The 25,537-nt window shown below is 42.0% G+C and overlaps 1 long non-coding RNA gene across 1 annotated transcript; it reads left to right on the forward strand.

Annotated features, from left to right (window-relative positions):
- The first annotated feature begins 21,121 nt into the window (after window positions 1–21,121).
- Window positions 21,122–25,537, forward strand: LOC142099497 (uncharacterized). Its single transcript, XR_012678560.1, has 3 exons — window positions 21,122–21,183; window positions 22,223–22,351; window positions 25,526–25,537. It is a non-coding gene; the product is annotated as an uncharacterized LOC142099497 (long non-coding RNA).

A 25,537-nucleotide genomic window follows, 5' to 3' on the forward strand; every position in this document is an offset into this window, starting at 1 on the left:
CCCTATGGCTGGTTTGCCTCTATGGTATTGGGAACCCACACTGAGGATTTCCCTGCTATATTGCCACCAGCCCTGGCTGGCACAGCCTTGTGCTGGTGCTTGTAAATTAGGGGAGACACAATTTTTTAAAAAAAATGTTTGACGGTCTTACGGGCTGTCAGGTTTGATATACTTAAAGTGTGTCCTGTGCTTTTAAAGTAAGATATGCTTTAATGGTATATATCGAATATGTAGGTGTGACTTGGAATGCATAGTAGATTAGGAGACACTATTTACATTTACATTGCAAGTGTAAAATTTTGTCCAACTCTACATAAGACCCAATCTGTGTCATTCCTCTATGTTAGGGGGAGAAATAGCGATACAAAGGAGAGGGTGGTTTTATTTTGACAATTTTTTATCTCAATTTATTTTCTTTTACCTTTAAGTTATTTTTAATACAGTGCCCCCCAGTAGGTCAGAAAATTATATTCATTTTTTTTACAGTAACTGTTTATTTCTGCTAACTGGAGCTGTGAGTTACAACTGAAACAAACACATACACTTTTTCTTTTACTATAAAAGCTAATCTGGGTCTTCTTCAGAGGGGAATTGCTTATGACACCAGTATAATTTGATTTGTTGTGTTTTCTAAAAAAAATGATAGATGAAAGATGATTTCAATAAAAATAAAGTATGTGGATGGTATTTTGCAGATTTTTGAATGACATACAGGCAGGCCCGGCGCTCCCATTAGGCAAGGTTAGGCATTTGCCTAGGGCGCCGGACTCTGGAGGGCGACTGGACGGCGCCACAGAATACTAAAAGACTTTAAAACTGTGCGGCGACCGCTGTCCATACCTGTCACGGCCGCCGCACAGCATTCAGATGCACGGGGAGGGGGAAGAGGCTATTTTGTCACCACCGCCGCCTCTCTGCTCCGTCTCCGCCCCTCCACTTACTAGTGTCAGTAAATGGAGAGGAGGAGACGGAGCAGAGAGGCGGCGGTGGTGAGACAAGGTAAGGAGAGGAGGGAGGAGGGAGGAGGGGGGGGCGGCGATTTTTGCAGGGGGGCGCCGCTTTTTTAAAAATGCCTAGGGCGCCGTGGACCCTAGCACCGGCCCTGCATACAGGATGAGTAGTAATAAAACATTTTCCTAGGCTAACATGTACTCACAGTGGTAATTTGGACCAGGCTTTAATCTTTATTTATATAAACTGCAAAAGTGTCTTATCTTTAAAGTATTGGAGGTTCATAGGTTAGCTGAGCAGCCCATTGTAAGGATTGCTGAGTCACTAGATCTGAGCCAAATGTTACATTGATTAAGACAATATGACACTTTTTATTAATAATTTTGAGACCAAATAATGTACCATCCACTGTAATAATATAGACCAGAGCATGGTTAGGTGGAGGATCAGTGAGTTAAGTTAGTCTGTTTTTCCTTAACACTCTGACCGATTGTGTAATGCACACAGATAAAAACTCAATGGCAATTGCTTATTAAAAGGGGGTTATAAAGAGTTTCCCATTGATAGGTACCTCTTGTAAAAAACAGTGAGAGAACCAGACATTGAAACATATTTGACATAGTGAGTAACATTATGGCCTAGTGGATAAAAGTTGGGCATCGAGAAACCACTTCCAATTTATACTTTGTAAATTACATTGACTAAATCTTTATACATAAAATAAAATCCACCCACAAATTCCTCTACCCATCAAATCACAGATCCTCCCTCATAATAAATACATTACAGTGTATACAGGGAGCTGTGAGACCGGTGACATCACAGGATTCCATCCTCCTGCTGATATCACGTACCTGTAGTCATGGCAACGGAGATGTTTATTTTCAGAGTTGTGAGCGGCAGTTATAAGTCACAACTCAACTTTAATGGAGTCTGGTGGAGTGAAGCAGAAGCTATCGGAGGAGAACAAGAAGATGGAAGGAAGGAAGAGGAGCAGAAAGGGACAGAAGAAAGAGACAGCGGAGCCGAAGAAGAAGAGGACGAGTCCTGAGGATGACCATGAGAAGAAGAGGAAGAGAGAAGAGAGCAAGGCCGAGGAATTAGATGGTGATCAGCCAAGACCAGGTACAGAGGGGAAGGCGGTATCCTCATGTCCTGAGGATGACCATGGGAAGAAGAGGAAGAGAGAAGAGAGCAAGGCAGAGGAATTAGATGGTGATCAGCCAAGACCAGGTACAGAGGGGAAGCCGGTATCTATAGGCACATGTTTTTTTTAAGTATGGAGTACTTGTAGAACCTCAGCAGTGATAGATGAAACCGAAAATGTAGTTGAATGTCTATTATATTTAAATAATACTTTACATGGCCAATTTTGTATATTGAAAATGTTTCAGTATAAACAATATTGATTGTATTTCTTCATATTTCATATCTTAAGAGTTACTTACTACAGTTATTCAGGCATTACAGATATTTAAAATGAAAAAAAAAAGTCAATGACGTTAATTGTTTTTTTAGTTACTTACAGTAAATGAATGAAATATGTGAGATGAATAGTAGTGTGGAAATCACTGACAAATGTAATTGATTAAATATTTAATGCATTAATTGATTAATGAATGAAGTATTACATTAAACATTTTTAGGAACATTTATGAAGACTGGTGCACAACAAAAAGGTGCTGTAACCCAGCGCATCTAATCTGAATCTAACTCATTGGGTACAATCAGCTTTTTTGTATAATGTTGTCATTAAATCTAGATACACAGTCCTCTCCGCAGGCCCCTCATTATATTCTCCAAGTGAGGAACTCATTCAGTCAGATATCTCCCACATCCTGCATCTAGCTGGTGAGAAGTCACATTTCTCCTAGATGTCATCATTTATATAATACATTGAGGGGAGCAGAGCGAGAATCTCCTGAATGTTGTGGGTCCCTCCTTGGTACTACTAACTGGGACCAGAAAGGTTCAGCAAAAATCTTGTCTGGAGTTACCTATAACAATGTATTGTATTACTTAACTCCATCAACCATGAGGCTCGTCATTCTTGGCTGAAGAGGGTCACTCATGACACATATATTCCTGTGACTCCCTGTTTGGCCAGGGGCACCCCAGTCTTGCCTAACCTTTCATCTGATTGTGCAAATAATACAATTCTGCTGAGGTTATCATCCCCTTTAAGGTATCTGATGAGAACTGTTAGTACAGTAGTCAGACACTGACATGGTGTGTGTGTTTGTGGTCTGATACTATTCAAATACTGATTTAAAGGTTAAAAAAGAAAAAGTTGATAAAGGAAATAAATCCGAAGATTACACAGTTTTGTATGGGACATGCAGTAAAATTATACATACTTTAACATATATATATATATATATATATATATATATATATATATATATATATATATATATATATAAAAATATATAAAACATATTTAATCAAAAAGACAATAGATGAAGCAGATGTTTAAGATTACAATATAACCATGCTGTTTTTGTCATATATGTATCATGTATTGCTATTACAATATTGATCATTTGAAAAATAAGGGTTCCCAAGTAACCCAGTTCAGGTATAATTAAAATCACCTTTGCAGCCTTGCTAAACAATAAATTAATAATCTATCCCTTATTTTACTCCCCAAGGAGGAAGCGGTGTTTCGTCAGCCAGCCGCGGGACCGTCTCTCCAGGCAACAAGCGTTTCAATTTCCAACGTGTATTGGGCCAGGGCGGCTTCGGAGTTGTAAGTTTCATGAATTCTATTTTGTTCTGAGATGTTTATTATGGGTTATCTATTCTGCCTTAATATATATGCACACTTATAATTTATTCTGTGTATAAGGAAACAGCAAAACTGTAATTGTTATTTTCTACTGATCAGAAAATATGTGATTATCCAGCCACTATGTTGTCAGGTAGATTTAGCTGTCCTGTAAATGACAACGTTCTATAGGTGAATGTACATGTAAGACGGCTACATACAGTCTCTATGTACATGTGACTCAAGTACCCAATAAATCATCCTAAACTCTGCAGGGAACATGATGAAGAAATACATGTCTGTAGCACAACGTGTTTGAAACATATTAATTGTAAGGTTTTGATTCTCCTCTTCTTTATTATATTGGGTAGTAGCACCCTGTCACTGTTTATACTTAGTACCTGGCTAGATGCTCTCTGTCTATATAAAGACAGGAACAAAGAGACATGATAATAACCAAGAAATAACTACTATGATATAACAATTATTTACATTTCATTTACACGACACATTAAAAATCAATTAAACCATTATAAAATAACTACTCTTTATAAGTAGCTCAGTCACAGAAACTTCCTTCCCCAACCACCAGAACTATGGGTGCGGCGGCGGGGGGTGCAGTGTGTGGCCCTTCCTCCTGGACCAGCCATCTTCCTTACTGTGACTGGCCGAGGATCTGTTTCTGTCCCTCCCTCCTCCCCTTACCTCTGTGGCCGGCTGCAGTCACATGGGACGTGTCACATGACAGGTGTTGTCCCATGTGTACAGAGAGGAGTCTCCACATCAGCTGCAGCTGTAACAAGGTAAGTTTGATGGAGGGCAGAGGGGGGGCTGTTATGTGAGGAGGAGGGAAGGAGTGGGGGGCTGTTATGTGAGAAGGAGGGCAGAGAGGGGGCTGTTATGTGAGAAGGAGGGCAGAGTGGGGGCTGTTATGTGAGAAGGAGGGCAGAGGAGGGGCTGTTATGTGAGAAGAAGATCAGAGGGGGGCTGTTATGTGAGAAGGAGGGCAGAGAGGGGGCTGTTATGTGAGAAGGAGGGCAGAGTGGGGAGGCTGTTATGTGAGAAGGAGGGCAGAGTGAGGAGGCTGTTATGTGAGAAGGAGGGCAGAGTGGGGGCTGTTATGTGAGAAGGAGGGCAGAGTGGGGGCTGTTATGTGAGAAGGAGGGCAGAGTGGGGGCTGTTATGTGAGAAGGAGGGCAGAGTGGGGGCTGTTATGTGAGAAGGAGGGCAGAGTGGGGGCTGTTATGTGAGAAGGAGGGCAGAGTGGGGGCTGTTATGTGAGAAGGAGGGCAGAGTGGGGGCTGTTATGTGAGAAGGAGGGCAGAGTGGGGGCTGTTATGTGAGAAGGAGGGGAGGGGGGGGCTGTTATGTGAGAAGGAGGGCAGAGTGGGGGCTGTTATGTGAGAAGGAGGGCAGAAGAGGGGCTGTTATGTGAGAAGGAGGGCAGAGTGGGGGGGGGGCTGTTATATGAGAAGGAGGGCAGAGGAGTGGCTGTTAGGTGAGAAGGAGGGCAGAGGAGGGGCTGTTATGTGAGAAGGAGGGCAGAGGAGGGGCTGTTATGTGAGAAGGAGGGCAGAGGGAGGGGCTTTTATATGATGAGGAGGGCAGAGTGGGGGGGCTATTAAGTGTGATGGAGGGCAGGGTGGGGGGCTGTTATGTGAGAAGGAGGGCAGAGTGGGGGCTGTTATGTGAGAAGGAGGGCAGAGGGGGGGCTGTTATGTGAGAAGGAGGGCAGAGTGAGGGCTGTTATGTGAGAAGGAGGGCAGAGGGGAGGCTGTTATGTGAGGAGGGCAGAGTGGGGGGCTGTTATGTGAGAAGGAGGGCAGAGGAATGGCTTTTAGGTGAGAAGGAGGGCAGAGGAGAGGCTGTTATGTGAGAAGGAGGGCAGAGGAGGGGCTGTTATGTGAGAAGGAGGGCAGAGTGGGGGGGGCTGTTAAGTGTGATGGAGGGCAGGATGGGGGGCTGTTATGTGAGAAGGAGGGCAGAGGAATGGCTGTTATGTGAGAAGGAGGGCAGAGTGGGGGCTGTTATGTGAGAAGAAGGGCAGAGTGGGAGGGCTGTTATGTGAGAAGGAGGGCCACGTGGGCTGGCTGTTATGTGAGAAGGAGGGCAGAGTGGGCGGCTTTTATGTGTGAGGGAATGGGGGTTCTTAATATATTGTGTGATATGAGGGAAGGGAGGGAGGTTATCTTAATAGTACATGGGTGGGAGGTAAGCTATTAATTTAATGGTGGAATTTAAAATGTAATGGGTGCCATTTTATTTGTGGGGTGGTGGTGGGGCAATTGTATTTATTGGTGGGGCTTTTTAATAGACTGGAGTCTATTAAATTAAGATATGGTTACAGGACCTTTAATGTAATGCTGGGGTGGTTTGGGACTATTAATTGAATGTGGGGCTGAGTTTGGGGAGGAAGAGTATTAATTAAATGTGAATATTAATTATTTAATGCCGGGGATGGTTGTTGGAAATGGTTATATTAAACATAAATGCTATTAAGTTATTGTTTGGAGGGAGGGAAATAGATCTATTTATCAAATGGGAGTACTATTATTTTAATGTTGGGGCTGTAGGGAGGCCTAATTATTAAATGTGGGTGCGATTTTGATTTTGTGCCAGGGCTGGTTGGAGTTTTCTATATAAAGTCAGGAATAAAGAGACATGATAATAACCAAGAAATAACTACTATGATATAACAATTATTTACATTTGATTTACACAACATATTAAAAATCATTTAAACCATTATAAAATAACTACTCTTTATAAGCAGCTCAGTCCCAGAAACTTCCTTCCCCAACCACCAGAACTATGGGTGCGGCGGCGGGGGGTGCAGTGTGTGGCCCTTCCTCCTGGACCAGCCACCTCCCTTACTGTGACTGGCCGAGGATCTGTTTCTGTCCCTCCCTCCTCCCCTTACCTCTGTGGCCGGCTGCAGTCACATGGGACGTGTCACATGACAGGTGTTGTCCCATGTGTACAGAGAGGAGTCTCCACAGCAGCTGCAGCTGTAACAAGGTAAGTGTGATGGAGGGCAGAGGGGGGGGGCTGTTATGTGAGGAGGAGGGAAGGAGTGGGGGGCTGTTATGTGAGAAGGAGGGCAGAGAGGGGGCTGTTATGTGAGAAGGAGGGCAGAGTGGGGGCTGTTATGTGAGAAGGAGGGCAGAGGAGGGGCTGTTATGTGAGAAGAAGATCAGAGGGGGGCTGTTATGTGAGAAGGAGGGCAGAGAGGGGGCTGTTATGTGAGAAGGAGGGCAGAGTGGGGAGGCTGTTATGTGAGAAGGAGGGCAGAGTGGGGGCTGTTATGTGAGAAGGAGGGCAGAGGAGGGGCTGTTATGTGAGAAGGCGGGCAGAGGGGGGGCTGTTATGTGAGAAGGAGGGCAGAGGAGGGGCTGTTATGTGAGAAGGAGGGCAGAGGAGGGGCTGTTATGTGAGAAGGCGGGCAGAGGGGGGGCTGTTATGTGAGAAGGAGGGCAGAGTGGGGGGGCTGTTAAGTGTGATGGAGGGCAGGATGGGGGGCTGTTATGTGAGAAGGAGGGCCACATGGGCTGGCTGTTATGTGAGAAGGAGGGCAGAGTGGGGGGCTTTTATGTGTGAGGGAATGGGGGTTCTTAATATATTGTGTGATATGAGGGAAGGGAGGGAGGTTATCTTAATAGTACATGGGTGGGAGGTAAGCTATTAATTTAATGGTGGAATTTAAAATGTAATGGGTGCCATTTTATTTGTGGGGTGGTGGTGGGGCAATTGTATTTATTGGTGGGGCTTTTTAATAGACTGGAGTCTATTAAATTAAGATGTGGTTACAGGACCTTTAATGTAATGCTGGGGTGGTTTGGGACTATTAATTGAATGTGGGGCTGAGTTTGGGGAGGAAGAGTATTAATTAAATGTGAATATTAATTATTTAATGCCGGGGATGGTTGTTGGAAATGGTTATATTAAACATAAATGCTATTAAGTTATTGTTTAGAGGGAGGGAAATAGATCTATTTATCAAATGGGAGTACTATTATTTTAATGTTGGGGCTGTAGGGAGGCCTAATTATTAAATGTGGGTGCGATTTTGATTTTGTGCCAGGGCTGGTTGGAGTTTTCTATATAAAGACAGGAATAAAGAGACATGATAATAACCAAGAAATAACTACTATGATATAACAATTATTTACATTTGATTTACACAACATATTAAAAATCATTTAAACCATTATAAAATAACTACTCTTTATAAGCAGCTCAGTCACAGAAACTTCCTTCCTCAACTACCAGAACTGGGGGGTTCCCTACACAGGACCTCTGTCAGTTGGGAGATATTATTCCAGCCACTGAGTCCCCCAGCTTGGTGTCTTCTTCATAGGTAACAGTATGACTGTGAGTGGGCTCAGGACAGACTCTCCAACCAGCTGTCATTCACAACTTGCAGTCATATTTAGGAGTAACAACTGATTTTATATACAGTATATGGAATGGGTCCACACCACAAACACTGACTGTAAATAGTACATTTGTTTTCAATAGAGATATATATAAATATACTCAGGATGCCGCTTCTAACATCTCTCTCTATCCCATTACCTGTAGCCCTGCTCTATCTATCTATCTATCTATCTATCTATCTATTTTCCTGATATATATATCTAAGCAGTCCCTTGTATCCTTGACCCTGTAACATCTCTTTATCTCTCTGTCCCACCACATACGTCCCTGCTGCGTATATATAGGAGCAGCCACTTGTACACCTGATCCTGTAACATATTTATATCTCTCTATCACATATAGGTACTGCTGGCCTCTGAACCAGTCACCAAGACAGAGGTGGCTATTAAGATCTTGAGGAAGAGAGCCATGACATCAGCAGAAGAGGAGAAAGCCCTGGTGGAGAAGAAGGTCCTGGAAGAGGCCTGCGGAAGCCCATTCTTACTCCGCGGCTATCGTACCTTCCGGACCAAGGTATTCCCATGAATGTTACAATGTACCTTGTGGTCAGGTGAATGCTCTGTGCTGTTCTTATGATTCTGTTCCCTGTGCCTGAGGGAGACTTCCTGAGGATTTATAATAATGGTAGTTGTTGAAAACTGGGTATATTAGATTTAAATGATTTGTTTTATTGTGTGGTGCTCCCTCTCTATTACTCTAAAGGGGGATCCTATATATAGTAGGGATGTGCACCGGCGACTTTTGAGGTCTCGTGTTTTGTGTTTTGGATCCGGATTTTCGTTATTTTTGGGGTTCGGATTTGTCTCGTAAAACACTTGACGAAAGGTCTCGGTTCGGATTTAAGGTTTTGGATTCGGATTTTTTTGGAAAAAAACATAAAAAGTTTAAAAATCAAGTTTTTGGGCTTATTTTCACTCCTAGGCTATTATTAACCTCAATAACATTCAATAACAAGCATTTCCACTAATTTACAGTGTATTCTGAACACCTCACAATATAGTTATTAGTCCAAAACGTTGCAACAAGGTATCTTTCTGGACTGCGTAGAGGAGTGGGTCACCACAATATATATTAAAAACCCTGAACTTTTATGATTCGCACCAATAAATGTACCTGGACTGCGTAGAGGAGTGGGTCACCACAAGATATATTAAAAACCCTGAACTTTTATGATTCACACCAATAAATGTACCTGGACTGCGTAGAGGAGTGGGTCACCACAATATCTATTAAAAACCCTGAACTTTTATGAATCGCACCAATAAATGTACCTGGACTGCGTATAGGAGTGGGTCACCACAAGATATATTAAAAACCCTGAACTTTTATGATTCGCACCAATAAATGTACCTGGACTGCGTAGAGGAGTGGGTCACCACAAGATATATTAAAAACCCTGAACTTTTATGAATCGCACCAATAAATGTACCTGGACTGCGTAGAGGAGTGGGTCACCACAATATATCTTAAAAACCCTGAACTTTTATGAATCGCACCAATAAATGTACCTGGACTGCGTAGAGGAGTGGGTCACCACAATATATTAAAAACCCTGAACTTTTATGAATCGCACCAATAAATGTACCTGGACTGCGTATAGGAGTGGGTCACCACAATATATCTTAAAAACCCTGAACTTTTATGATTCGCACCAATAAATGTACCTGGACTGCGTAGAGGAGTGGGTCACCACAAGATATATTAAAAACCCTGAACTTTTATGATTCGCACCAATAAATGTACCTGGACTGCGTATAGGAGTGGGTCACCACAAGATATATTAAAAACCCTGAACTTTTATGATTCGCACCAATAAATGTACCTGGACTGCCTAGAGGAGTGGGTCACCACAAGATATATTAAAAACCCTGAACTTTTATGATTCGCACCAATAAATGTACCTGGACTGCGTAGAGGAGTGGGTCACCACAAGATATATTAAAAACCCTGAACTTTTATGATTCGCACCAATAAATGTACCTGGACTGCCTAGAGGAGTGGGTCACCACAAGATATATTAAAAACCCTGAACTTTTATGATTCGCACCAATAAATGTACCTGGACTGCGTAGAGGAGTGGGTCACCACAAGATATATTAAAAACCCTGAACTTTTATGATTCGCACCAATAAATGTACCTGGACTGCCTAGAGGAGTGGGTCACCACAAGATATATTAAAAACCCTGAACTTTTATGATTCGCACCAATAAATGTACCTGGACTGCGTAGAGGAGTGGGTCACCACAAGATATATTAAAAACCCTGAACTTTTATGATTCGCACCAATAAATGTACCTGGACTGCCTAGAGGAGTGGGCACTGGGCACCACAATAAAATATATAAAAAAACCTTCAACAGGTCTGCATTACACTACACATACGGCTGCTCCTCCATCCTCTCCATCATATATATGTTGGAGTTTTAGCGTGTGACAACCTCTTGTTTTTGATAATGTCAGTGCATTTTGAATATTTTTCAATTTGCCCCACACCACTGAATGAACTTTATCTATGATACGCATCTATCTATCTTGACTGCGTAGTGTGGTGGCCCCGGTACACAATTTGGTACCGAGGCCACAATATAATTAAAAAACCCTCCACGTGTCAGAATTCCACCAAAAAAGGGTATGGACTGCGTAGTGTGGTGGCCCCGGTACACAATTTGGTACCGAGGCCATAATATAATTAAAAAATTGGGCATCAACAGTCAACGTTGTTTAATATCTGATACACCTCTATCTGGACTGCATAGTGGAGTGGCCCCGGTACCCAATTTGGTACCGGGGCCACAATACCTCCTCCAAACATGGTACAGACAATTCGTCATTGAGATCCCATCAAGTATGTTAAAGACAGACAGGGTCGAAGTGTTATTCGTTGACTTTGTAAACCCAAAAAACTGTCCCTGTTGCACATAGTCGTGCAATGAAGACTGACTTTTTCATTTAAAGGCACGATCTTTCAAGTGTAGTGTTTGTAAGTCTAAGTCATATTATACTTTTGGTAAAATTGGTTTATTTTGTTCCTCTTTATGGTAATTAGTCATAGAATTAAAGTATGAAATAGAATTAAAGTATGAAATAGAATTAAAGTATGAAATAGAGTGGTATAGAGTTGTAGTGTGGTATAGATAGAGTGGTCCACACAATATAATAATAAAACCCTCAACTGGTCTGAATTCCACCAAACAGGTATCTGGACTGCGTAGTGTGGTGGCCCCGGTACACAATTTGGTACCGAGGCCACAATATAATTAAAAAATTGGGCATCAACTGTCACCGTTGTTTAATATCTGATACACCTAAATATGGACTGCACAGTGGAGTGGCCCCGGTAGTAAATTTGGTGCCGGGGCCACAATACCTCCTCCAACTTCCAAGTGTAGTGTTTATAAAGACAGACAGCGTCGAAGTGTTATTAGTTGACTTTCTTAACCCTAAAATTGTCCCTGTTGCAAATATTCGTGCAATGGACAGTTACTTTTTTATTGAAAGACTCAAGCTTTCAAGTGTAGTGTTTATAAAATATAAACAACAATACAGTAGTTTTAGAGCACGTCAATACCTCTTGTTTTAAATTATGACACGGCATTTTACTTTTGGTTTAATTTCTTGTATTTTTTTAAATTTGGTTTTACTTTTTGAACATGGCAAACGACTGTTGATTGGTCATATAATGCAAAAAAAAAAGGTCCAAGATGGAATTGTCCTTGGGCCCTCACACCCACCCTTATGTTGTTTAAATAGGACATGCACACTTTAACAAACCAATCATTTCAGCGACAGGGCCTACCAAACAACTTTGGCTGAAATGATTGGTTTGTTTGGGCCCCCACACCAAAAAAGCTATTCATCTCTCCCTGTACAGACTAAACAGGCTCTACTGAGGCAAGATGTCGTCCTCATCCTCAACCTCTGATTCCTCTCCCCCTACAGTGTGTACTTCCTCCTCATCACACATTATCAATTCGTCCCCACTGGACTCCACAACCACAGGTCCCTCTGTAGTATCTGGAGGGCAGTGCTGTACTTCATTGAGGAATTGATTATTCATTTTTATAAACATCATTTTTTCAACGTTGTGAGGAAGCAACCTCCTTCGCCGCTCACTGACCAGGTTCCCCGCTGCACTAAAAACTCTTTCCGAGTACACACTGGAGGGGGGACAACTCAGGTAAAATAGAGCCAGTTTGTACAGGGGCTTCCAAACTGCCTTTTTTTCCTGCCAGTAACAATATGGACTGTCTGACATGTCTACTTGGATGGTGTCAGCAAAGTAATCATCCACAATTTTTTCTATTGTGACAGCATCCAATGCAGCGAGAGTAGACATGTCTGCAATGGTTGGCAGGTCCTTCAGTCCGGACCAGATGTTATCAGCATCCCCGCCAGTGCCTCTTTTGGGAAAACTGAGCTTTTTCCTCGCAGCCATAGATGTGGAAGAAAATGAGGGTGGAGCTGTTGGCATGTCACGGTCCTCTTCAGAGGACAATCTCCTGACCAGCAGGTCTTTGCACCGCTGTAGACTTGTGTCCGCCGGAAACAGAGACACAACATACGCTTTAAACCGAGGATCGAGCACGGTGGCCAGAATGTATTCCTCTGACTTTAAAAGAGTGACCACCCTCGGATTCTGGCAAAGCGTACGAAGGGCTACATCCACAAGAGCTACATGCTTGGTGTAATCGCAATGGCTTACCAGCTCCTCCCTCACTTTCTCCAGCTGCTTCTGCAACAGCCTGATCAGGGGAATGACCTGACTCAAGCTGGCAGTGTCGGAACTGACTTTTCGTGTGGCAAGTTCAAATGGCTGCAGAACCTTGCACAACACGGAAATCAGTCTCCACTGCGCTTGACTGAGGCGCATCCCCACTCCTTTGCCTATGTCGTAGGTGGCTGTGTAGGCCTGAATGGCCTTTTGCTGCTCCTCCATCCTCTGCAGCATATAGAGGGTGGAGTTCCAGCGCGTCACAACCTCTTGTTTGAGGTGATGGCAGGGCAGGTTCATGCTTTTTTGATGTGCCTCTAGTCTGCGGTAGGCACTGGCTGAATGCCGAAAGTGTCCAGCAATTTTGCGCGCCACCGCAAGCATCTCCTGCACACCCCTGTCACTCTTGAGGTAATGCTGCACCACCAAATTAATGGTGTGGGAAAAACATGGGACGTGCTGGAAATTGCCCATATTTAATGCCCGCACAATGTTACTGGCATTGTCTGACACCACAAATCCCCATGAGAGTCTAAGTGGGGTAAGCCACTGGGAGATAATTTCCCTCATTTTCTCTAATATGTTGTCAGCGTTGTGCCTCTTATTAAAGCCTGTAATACACAATGTTGCCTGCCTTTGCATGAGCAGCCATTTTGTAGATGCTGCTACTGATGCAGTTGTTGCTGTTGCTGCGGAAGGGGATGCATCTACCCAGTGGGCTGTCACAGTCATATAGTCCTTCGTTTGCCCAGAACCACTTGTCCACATGTCCGTGGTTAAGTGGACAGTGGGTACAACCGCATTTTTAAGAGCACTGAGGACACTTGATCGTACTTCTCTGTACATTTTTGGTATCGCCTGCCTAGTGAAGTGGAATCTCGAGGGGATTTGGTACCGGGGACACAATACCTCCATCAACCCTCTAAATCCCACTCCACTGATGGCGGACACCGGGCGCACGTCTAACACCAACATTGCAGTTACAGCCGCAGTTATACGCTTTGCAATAGGGTGACTACTATCGTATTTTGTGGTCATGGCAAACAACTGTTGGACGGTCAATTGTTTTGTGAAAGACTTAGCGGTCTTACGACTTCCCCTCTGGGAAGATGACCGACTAACAGCAGCAACAGCAGCAGTGGCAGTAGTAGGCGTACCGCTGCAGGATTCCTCGGATGAATCCCGTATTGAGGAGGACTCAGTCTGGCTGCTGACTTGGGCTGCAGGACTGAATCTGATGGAGATTGTGGAGGAAGTTGACGAGGAGGGTGTTGCTGGTGTGTATCCAACTGGACCACGGGATTTAGGTGTCCCTGTACCGATGAGGGTCCTAGCCCCAGTTCCTGAACTAACCACTGAACTATGAAGGTTATTCAGGTGACGTATAAGGGAGGATGTTCCTAGGTGGGCAAGATCCTTACCCCTGCTTATTTGAGCTTTACATAAGCTACATATGGCCATACATTGGTTGTCTGGATTTGGATAAAAATAACTCCAGACCGAAGAGGTGCATTTTTTGGTCTTCTGACCAGGCATGACGATGGGCTTTTTCATCCCATGGACATCAGCTGTTTCCCCCCCTGGTGCCTCATTTACAATAACCACATCACCATCCTCATCATCAAGTTCCTCCACAGCGCCAGCTACATCATCAATAGCCTCCTCCCGAGCCACCTCTTCCCGTACAGTGATGGGAAGGTCAGGCTTGACAACCACCAACATCCTTGGACTCGCCTTGTGGATTTGTGATAATTTCTCTTTAGAAGGCAGAGTTGTTTGCTGTTTTGTTGCTGACAGCATAACTCTCTTCAATTTTTTGTAGGGAGGGGGAGGAGGAGGAGGGCTAAGATCCGTGGGTGAAGCTGAACCACTAGTCATGAACACGGGCCAGGGCCTAAGCCGTTCCTTGCCACTCCGTGTCGTAAATGGCATATTGGCAACTTTACGTTTCTCCGCAGATGATTTTAAGTTTCTCTTTTTGCTACTTTTTCTTAACTTGGGCTTTTTGGATTTTACATGCCCGGTACTACGAGATTGGGCATCGGGCTTGGAAGACGACGTTGATGGCATTTCATCGTCTATGTCATGACTAGTGGCAGCAGCTTCAGCATTAGGAGGAAGTGGGTCTTGATCTTTCCCTACTTTATCCTCCAAATTTTTGGTCTCCATTATATGTAGCACAAGATACTGCAGAATGTGTGAACTTGGTAATATTGCAGTACCAATGGACTTATACTGCTGGATTGGTTTTGCAAATTTGGTTATAATTATTATATTTATTTTTTTTTTTAAATTTTTTATTTTTTTTTACTTTTTTTTTATTTTTAAAAAACTTGGGAATAGTGGGGAAATAACTATGCCCTTAGAAGCACAGAGCACAGGACACAGCACCACTGGACTGAACAGGACACGGCACAGGACCCAGCAGCACTACGGAACTCAGCAGGTCAGAGCACAGGACACAGCACCACTGGACTGATACTGCAGAATGTGTGAACTTTGTAATATTGCAGTACCAATGGACTTATACTGCTGGATTGGTTTTGCAAATTTGGTTATAATTATTATATTTATTTATTTTTTTTTTACTTTTTTATTTTTTTTTACTTTTTTTTATTTTTTAAAAACTTGGGAATAATGGGGAAATAACTATGCCCTTAGAAGCACAGAGCACAGGACACAGCACCACTGGACTGAACAGGACACGGCACAGGACCCAGCAGCACTACGGACCTCAGCAGGACAGAGCACAGGACACAGCACCACTGGACTGATACTGCAGAATGTGTGAACTTTGTAATATTGCAGTACCAATGGACTTATACTGCTGGATTGGTTTTGCAAATTTGGTTATAATTATTATATATATTTTTTTTTTTTTTAATTTTTTATTTTTTTTTACTTTTTTTTTATTTTTTAAAAACTTGGGAATAATGGGGAAATAACTATGCCCTTAGAAGCACAGAGCACAGGACACAGCACCACTGGACTGAACAGGACACGGCACAGGACCCAGCAGCACTACGGAACTCAGCAGGACAGAGCACAGGACACAGCACCACTGGACTGATACTGCAGAATGTGTAAACTTTGTAATATTGCAGTACCACTGGACTTTTACTGCTGAATGTGTGAACTTGGTAATATTGCAGTACCAATGGGCTTATACTGCAGGATTGGTTGTGCAAATTTTGTGGTAATTAAAAAAAATTAAAGTCGTTTTTGGTATTTTTTAAAAAAACTTTTTTTTATTTTTTTAAACACAGGGGAATATTGGGGAAATAACTATGCCCTTAGAAGCACAGAGCACAGGACACAGCACCACTGGACTGAACAGGACACAGCACAGGACCCAGCAGCACCACTGACCTCAGAAGGACAGAGCACAGCACACAGCACCACTGGACTGATACTGCAGAACACAGCACAGCACAGCACAGCACAGCACAGCACAGCACAGCACAGAACTAAACAGCACAGAGGACCACCTAACACACCCTCCCTCTACCCTGATCAATGCCCGAGTGAAGATGGCGGCGACTAGCGGGGAATTTATAGGATCCGAGTATCGCGAGATCCGACAACGGGATTATGAGTCAGAGCCTCAGTTTCACATTTGAATTTGGCGCCAATACCCGGATCTGTCTCGGATCCGACTCGGATCCGCAACGTTCGGGTGGGCTCGGATTTCATAAATCCGAGTGCGCTCATCCCTAATATATAGCGAGCAAATATATCACAGAGCAGAGCAAGAGCGGCTTTTGTCAATCTGCTCTTATAACGAGCGCCAGGTTATCTGTATGAGGATGGAGGCTTTGCAGAGAGGGACAGAACCCAGCAGGACAATTGGCCCATCATGAGGACATGCTAATTAAAAGTTACAATAGTGTCCTCATGTTACACATTTCTATCCTCCCAGATATTAAAGAGTCTATCTTAAAATAAATAGAATGATATATTACTGAGACTTTTATCCAAGTGTGATACTTAAATGACCACAACATGAGCTGATGGGGCAGCCTTGGAGGAACAAGCAGCTTAAGAAGCAGAATATGTAAAACGTTATGTAATGAAGAGTCTGGAACATTAGTAATCTGTTCTTAGTGAGGACATGTTTTATTATACCGAAATGTATGAGTCCCAGACAGGAAGGACCAACAGAGAAATTATAACCACATATCAGATAGTATAATGTCCCTGGACAAATGTATGTATTATGTGGCCGTGTCCATATATATACACACAGTGCACAAGCCGGCAGATGAGCTCCGGGATACATACATTTTGTGTTACATTTGTTTGCTGTGTCTACACCACACTGTTATGTTGGAGGTTGTGTTGATGGCCTAGTACATTTTTCGGGGTTATTTCCAAACATTTACATTGTCACAGCTGGATATAAAATAAGTCAGATAATGTAATGTAATGATAATGTAATATTTTAGCTGCATCTATGGTACCAAGTTCCCCACCCATTTATAATCAGATACATTAATTGCCACTTTGTAATAGGCGGTGCAGAGTTTTGTGCCTACTGTAGATTTTGAAGACACAGAGCCGTAAAAGGAAAGACTGTGCTAGAGTAAATAGTAACTGTGCTAATCTCTACTGTCTGTGATAGGACGCTTTGTGCTTCGTGATGGAGTACGCCTGTGGAGGAGACCTGGAACAGCTCCTGGATAGAAGAGGCCGTCTTGACATCAGCACAGCAACGTAAGACTTATTAATGAGCTGACGTGTGCCTCAGAGAGTAATTGTGTGTGAGTGAAAATCTGAGAGACAGGAGATCACAGTATGGAGAATGAGATACATTATAGTACTACATGTAGTGGCAGAAGAGTTGTTTAAATGAATTGGCTATAGTAGGAGAAAGCAAGCAGCTTGCGCTATAGTAACTATACATTGGCAGCCTTGTACATTCAGACCATAAAAACACAAGCTTCATTTTAAGACCTGATTTGGAGGTTTAAAACTGTGTCTTATTTTCCCAAAATATGACATTAGCTGTACTGCACTAAGTTGATTTGCACTGTGCCCTCAGTACTTTTACCTGCACTGGACCCAAATGATTTTATCAACATTTTCCCTTTCCCTTGAACAACTTCTATGTGTGAGAATAATAAAACCAGTAGGTGTAAGTTAGAGATATATAGTTATGGATGTAGAGAGATTACACATTTGTACAACAGTCCTCAAGATTGTAAAAATCTCCCCAATTGCCCTGTAACTATACATTCCATGTACACAACTAATTCTGTATGCAAGAAATTCTCATGTAATACAGGATCTGGGACTTTACAGTCATTTTACATTTTACATTTCACATTTCTTCCTTAACAGATTCTACGCAGCGGAAATGGTCTCCGGCCTCCAGCATCTCCATTTGAAGGGCTTCATACATCGGTATCTACATTTATTTCCTCATTATAATAAACAGAGTAGAAATCTTACTACTGGCATTACCATGTACATGACCTTCCCAGAAATGGCGGCTCTTACAATGGGAAATGATTTGTTTAAAACTCTCCTGAACACGATTCACTAATTCCTGGAGGCTTTTTCATTTCAAGAGTTTATTGCATCCAGTCTTAGGGGTCTATTTAACAAGCTGCAATAGGCCAAAAATCCAGAGAAAGCTGCTGGTGAACAGTAAGATCAGTTTGTGTAGGAGGGGGCTCTTTGCTGAGGCTCCCTGAGCAGCCCTACCATAGTGACTATCAGTGGTACTACATTATGTATCGCTGAGTTGTGCATTAAAACATACCGAGTATTACCGCTGTGGAATAGTATATAGACCCTTAGATTTGTCACCTCAATAAATGTCACACTTTTTATTACATGTAACTTAACAGAAGAAAGAGTACAGAATATATAGAACAGATTAATTATTAAAAGGGCAATTTCCTTCCCATTCCTGGAGTCATTAATTCGATTAATTTTGAAACTTTATAAAACACACAACAGTTAGCAATGTATTAAGTGCTATATGTTAGTATTATGATTCTTTTTGCAATCATGTTCATACTAGTATTCCAATCAATACAAATATGCAGGAAAGTGATATTTGTGCTATTGATTTGTATGTTGAACTGTTTATGTAGCGCCTAAAACCTGGTTGTCCTATACTAAGAGGCTTGATGGTCCAATTATCCAAGGGTGCAAAATTGTGACAGGGAGAGGTACAATGATAATCTTTTTAAAATATAAGAGAATAGTTGTTCTTCAAAGTAAAAAAGAAAACATTAAAAAACTGTAGTAAGCTTTTATTCTTGATGCATTCCCATAGCAAAGACAGTCAATCAGTCATCAGCTGGTAGGCACTTGATCAGGGCGGTTCTAGATTTTTTTTAGGGTGGCCGGGTGATTTAGTAGAACCCTCCCCTCTCCATCACTGAGTGGCTGGGCAGAATCTTTGTTTTTCAGCCGCCAGGCACATGTACCCTGTATGCGTCCGCAGACAGCCTGCCCATGCTAGCGGGGGTTGGGTACGTGTCTCCGGCTACTACTACAGAGACAACGAGTTTCTCAACTTTAGAAGTCAGAATGTGGGAATGATGAAAGTATGCTAACAGCGAAGGTTGCAAATCACTACTTGTCACAATCGCGAACAATGCAGAAGCCGGCAAACAGAAAGTCATGTGACTTTCTTGGAGTATACTATAGTTAAGGGTGTAAAATGACTAAAGCAGGGAGCCCCGGATGTACAAAGTACAAGGTCTGGTGTTAAATATTGTCATTCGGCGGCTCCTTGCTTTAGTCATTTAACATCCTTAATAATAGTATACTCCAAGAAAGTCACATGACTTTCTGTCTGACGGCTTTTGCATTGTTCGCGATTGTGCCAAGTAGTGATTTGAAACCTTCGCTGTTAACATACTATCGTGATTCTTGGATTCTGCCTTATGAAGTCGGGTAAGTCTTTGTCCGTGTAGTGATAGTCACCTAAGTGACTACCACCGGCTAGCGGGTGAGGGGATCGTCCCTATCATCCTGCTCTGGAGCCGGCACTGGCACTGAGGATAGTAGGAGAGACAAGTATGATGACAGCTGCAACATCCCCCTCACATCCCCCTCACCACCTCCACCTTCATCCCTTCACCCTCAGTAACACTCGTTCACACCTCTGTCACTACTGATTTTAATGAAATGCGTGACAAAGATTGCCATGACCCATTTAAAAAGCCAAGTCGAGCTGAGGTTCGAGAATATGTAAAGTAAACATTGGTTGTGGGGGCTGGTGAAGGAAGCTGGATTTAAATTAAGGACGTGCTTGTTTCTACCATTACCCTGGTGTCATAGATTAGGGGGTGATATGAGAATATTAGCCTAGGGCGGCCTGCTTCAGCCGCTGTATACTGTATAATGATATAAGTACAAGTGACTATATTACAGGGAGGGCACATTCTGTGCACACATGAACAATACAGATGAATACCCTAATCCAGCCAGGTGCAAAAGGCATTTGTGCTGTGGGAAGTTCACGTTTTGACATTTGTAAATGAGGCTTAGTTATTTATGATACTTACAATTTATATTGTCTATGCTCAAACACATAAAGAGGAAAAACAAATGATAAATGTCATTGTTACAGAGATCTTAAACCAGAGAACATCCTGATTGATGGAGCCGGCCACATTAAGATCGCTGACTTTGGGCTGGCTGTAAATAAGACCGAAGGGGCCACCGGATATGCAGGAACATTCGGCTATATTGCCCCAGAGGTGAGGTGTTTAGTATATTAGTTCTATTCATATATATGGGGTCTATATGCTAAGGCAAATATGGAGTAAAGACTGACACATTTCCACTCATTCCTCCATATTTACCTCCTGTCATTTTGGGGCCAGCACTCGGTCAGCCATCATTACCATGTGGTGGGTGCAATTTTCAAATTGCCCAAGTTTAGCACCGGGCTTAAATGTGTATACACTACAAGCACTGCAGTCTTTCCATACATTACATTTGTATGGTAGTACAAGTATTTGGAGGGGGATTTAAACACATCTATTTGTACTTACCAATTTACTTCCACACAGTATCATGCACTGTTTTTCCTGTGTGTATCTGTATGTGACTATTGTGCAGTGATTACTGATCAATTGTATATATTCCTATTTATTAAACAGTCTAATCTAATGATCTGTTTCCATCTTACCTGCAGATGCTCTTAGGACACACGTACAACACCGGGGTGGACTGGTTCTCCTTTGGTGTTGTACTGTTCCAAATGACAACTGGAGAGTCCCCGTTTGTCTGTCAGCTCTCCGCTTTGCCAGGCTTCAACCTCAGTCTTACAACAAGGGACATCATTGAGGAGGTGAGTGAGAATAGATACTTAGTATACAGTACTAGGTACAAAGATACCATCAATTTTGTGCCCCATTGGTCAGCATCTATTATTGAAATTAAATTTCTTTGCCGACACCTAGAAGAAACATTAGGGGAGCTGAAAATGTGTAACGGAAGTGACGTCATGTATTTCCCCTGCACGCTCTTCAGGCATTGGGGATGTTACTGAGCATACGTAAGGTTCATATTAAAGGGGTGTGTATGTAACAGTTGGTGGTGGTGTTGTGTAGCTCCCCAATTTTTCCTGTGGGTGGTAGTATTCCCCCCATATACACTGATACAAAATCCTCCTGTGGGGGAACAAGGTCATAGAGATCCTCTGTGTATCTGAATTTATACCAATACTCACACTGCAAATACATCTTTACTTCCTGATAGTGAAATAATTAGTAACTGTGTGATGGATCAGCCAATGCAAATATGACCATATACAATGATTTTATTGTACAGCTCTATATCAATAATCATTTCTCTCAGTGCAGATACTCCAGCCCACATTATATACATGTGGATTAGACACACATTATACATATACTGTGTAATCTGCAGTATCTGAGCATCAATGTGTATTATACATAATACGGACACAGTACTATATTGTAAATAGCACTGTAGCAATTGAAAGTCTAATACATCCATGTTAGATGCAGGTATCTGAGCTGTTGCATATATTTGAGGTGTATATGGTGCAAATGAGAGCCTGCATTACTGTTCTGTAAAGCAAAAAAGAAAAAAAAGAAATATATATGGAGAAACTATCAGTATTACATATGTCAGATTACTTTTATTGGTTCCACTTTTCTGACGCACGTGAATAATTTATGGCTCAAACCAACTCCAATCCAGATCAATCAGTGCTACAGGATTCACTTTATAACTGAAATATTTTATCCTACATTTGTCCTAAACTAGATTCACATCCTCTGAAAACATATTACTGAATTACATTGTTCTCAGATATGTACATATAAGGGATCCTTTAATTATGTTCTTATTGATATTTTTAGCTCCTGTGCAACGATCCTCAGAAACGTCTGGGTTTGAACGGTTTAATTCGACAACATCCGTTCTTCCGGGACATTGATTGGGAGGAGCTAGAAGCTCTTCGTGTACAACCCCCATACATACCCGGCAAAGTAAGTGTGCAGAGCTGAAATGTATACAAGGTAAAGGGGAAGAAAATAATAGTCTGGCAAATATGCTAATGACCATTTAATAACTTATGTAGAAATATGTATAAATATTACCATCAGTAAACTTTTTGCAAAAGGTACTTCAGGTTTTACCCAAGGAATACAATTTGTATTCTGCTTTAAATCTGCAGGACCAATATTTATATCATTAGCTTATGTTTATTTTATCAGGAAAGACTGCACACAAGATGTAGTTTCATATAAAATGTTTTCTAATCTAATTATCATTCTATTTGCAACAGTATTATACATAAAATAAAACAGCGTATTAGCGAAGTATATTATACAACATCAACAAGTTACATTTACTTTATTAGCATAGATATATTAACACAATACATCACATTTCAGTGTGTAACAAGAGGTGTAATATATATATATATATATATATATATATCACAGGAAGTTCACAACACTATAAATCTCAGATACCATTTATATCCCATACCACTCACATTCATTATACATGAACCAGATCAATTTATTCTAATACTTTTTCATTCCACTTATCTCAAACAGTTTCTCACATATGCACTTATACCATTTATATCACACTTCATGTACATGTATGTAGGGGAGGATGTCTCTTAATAACATTATAGGTTCAGACCCTGCATGGCCTCCGCCATCTTGTTAAACTTTTCTCTTGACACTATAATTCATATAGTTCCATTCACATACAATCACAAAGATCCCTATAAGTTTTCCATTCAAACTTCACTACTTCAGTTTCACATTATAACTAGTACAAACTCTGTAATCTCATCCATATCCTAACATAAACTGACCAAACTGCATTACTTCAACACTAGCACACAGTTTCACATTATAAACTGCCTTATATTAAACTTACAGTCTCCATTAAATCCTTATTCTTGCCAACATGTTTAGGTCCAGTGATTGAGAGTATACTAAGGGACCTTCCTCCAATGTGTTATGAGATTATAAAACAAATAGCACAATCTGTGGAAATTGAAAGTCTATTACATTCATGTTATATGTACACACCACACACCTTGTACCTGATTCATCAAGGCACGTATAGTGAGCGTAACCCCCGCTCAGTATTCCCTACATGTATTTAGGCTTAGCGTGCTCCCAAATCCATCAATGCATGGATCTGAAGATCTGTGCCCTGTTGAATTTGGGCACAGGGTTGCTCTACAACACAGGGCTCTGCAGATACATATGTACCTGTCAGCGCCTGCAGTACGCTGCGGGTCCGGTAGCTGGTCTAAGTTGAGCCACCCAACCCACCAGTTCTACAAATAGATAATAAAAATGCATGGGGTCCCCCCTTCTAATGCTATTAACCCTATTGCTACCAGCCTGCTGCTGGTTGCCACAAAATCAGGGGGGGAGCATTTGGTGCTACCACTATTACTAAAGCTAGCACTAGCAAATCAGCCAGGCTTGTTGACACTATAGTAGGGGCAAACGCAGCTGGGGTTTGTCATTATGGCCCCTGCTAGAGAGCAACAACCCTGGCTGGTTTGCTGGTGCTGACTTTAGTAATATCAGTGGGTCTCCGACTGGTTTGCCTAGTGCTGGTTTTTATAAACTCAGGGGGGACCCCACACTTTTTTCCTTCCCTGAATTTGCGGCAGCCAGCAGTAGGCTAGCAGCACTTGGTTTAACAGCATTTGGAGGGGGGACGCCACTCATTTTATTTTTTTAATCTATTTTTTACACTGTATATAGCCAGTGGATTGCAATGCCACCCTACCCAAACTTGGAGTAGCCCCAGAGCTGGAGTAAGGGATACCGTCGAAAATTAGGTTACTCTGATGCCCACAGAGCTTGCTACGACTATAGCTGAATGCACTTGAGTTTGGTACGCCCCCACTGTACATTGAATACAGCAGATCCCTTGTTCCCCGTCCAGGTCACTCCCCAATGTATCAGGCAGTAGTAAGTGTAAAAAAGATAAAGGTTTCTGCGCTTCCAGAGACAGCCTGTATGATGGCAGCCAGATTATGGGATGGGAGGAGGGGGGTTCCAACCCTCCTAAGTGAGACAGAATGCAAGAAGTTCCCAAGGCTCCTGATAGTGGGGTCGTAAATGGTTTAATAAAACTGACAAAGTGTAAAACCTCATAAATCAGCATAACATATCTGCCAAAAAACATATCACAACATGGTAGACAGTAAATGTCATGGGATGCTGGGTGTAAACAAAGTCCTGAGATAATTGCAAAATCTTTTTGTAACCGGTAAGCTGGTATACAATAAACAAGTCCTGATGCAAAATACCTATACACACTCTCTAATAAGCAAAAAGAAAAAATAATAAAGTCTATTTCTGATAGAGTGTAGATACCATTCTTATGGCAAAGTAGTAAGTGTCCCTTCTGCTTGTCAGCGTACAGGATTGCATTCATGGTCATATCTGCTGCATCTGGGCATGTGCAGAGTGATTTTGCATTTGATGCACTCAAATTTGGCAGATACAACCCTTGATGAATCAGGCCCATTGTGAGTGGTGTGGCTAACAGCATTTTATATGTAAATGCAAGCTGCTTCTCAAGCCAAAAACAGGTTTAAGCACTCACACAGTTTGGATAAAGACTTGCCTCACACCATATGAGGTGTGGGAAGAGAGTATTGAACAGAGAATCCAGTTACTATTGCTAATGGCTTACTATTAAATCTATTTGTGTGAATCTCTAGATGGAAAATTGGCTGCTACAATCTTTATCAATACATAATTAAGTATGTAATTGTAGACATATAAAAGTACAGGACACACATCATATTCACCCCCTGCTGATGATATCTCCCTCATTAGAGTGGGTGAACCATGAGAAATATAGACTGCACCCTTTAATGGGTAGAGGTGCTGTCATTATATTGTGTTGCCATATAATGGTCATTTAATACCACATATTCTGCAGAAGTTAAAGAGCAATGGCTCCATGCACACATAATGTCACTGCTGTAACTGGTTATATTATTTATAGTGAGGTTCAGTTGTGCTTATACTAAAGGAAAGAAGAATACGCTAAAAAAAGAGCATATTATCTCTGATTACAGACAGAGCCTATTTTCCTCATATGTTCGGAACCTTTTCCCTCATTTCTTTCATGTGAAATATATGTGATATTTCTTCTGCCTGCAGCCACCAGTGAAG

This window comes from Mixophyes fleayi, chromosome 8 (assembly GCF_038048845.1).
Source record: "Mixophyes fleayi isolate aMixFle1 chromosome 8, aMixFle1.hap1, whole genome shotgun sequence".
NCBI lineage: Eukaryota > Metazoa > Chordata > Amphibia > Anura > Limnodynastidae > Mixophyes > Mixophyes fleayi.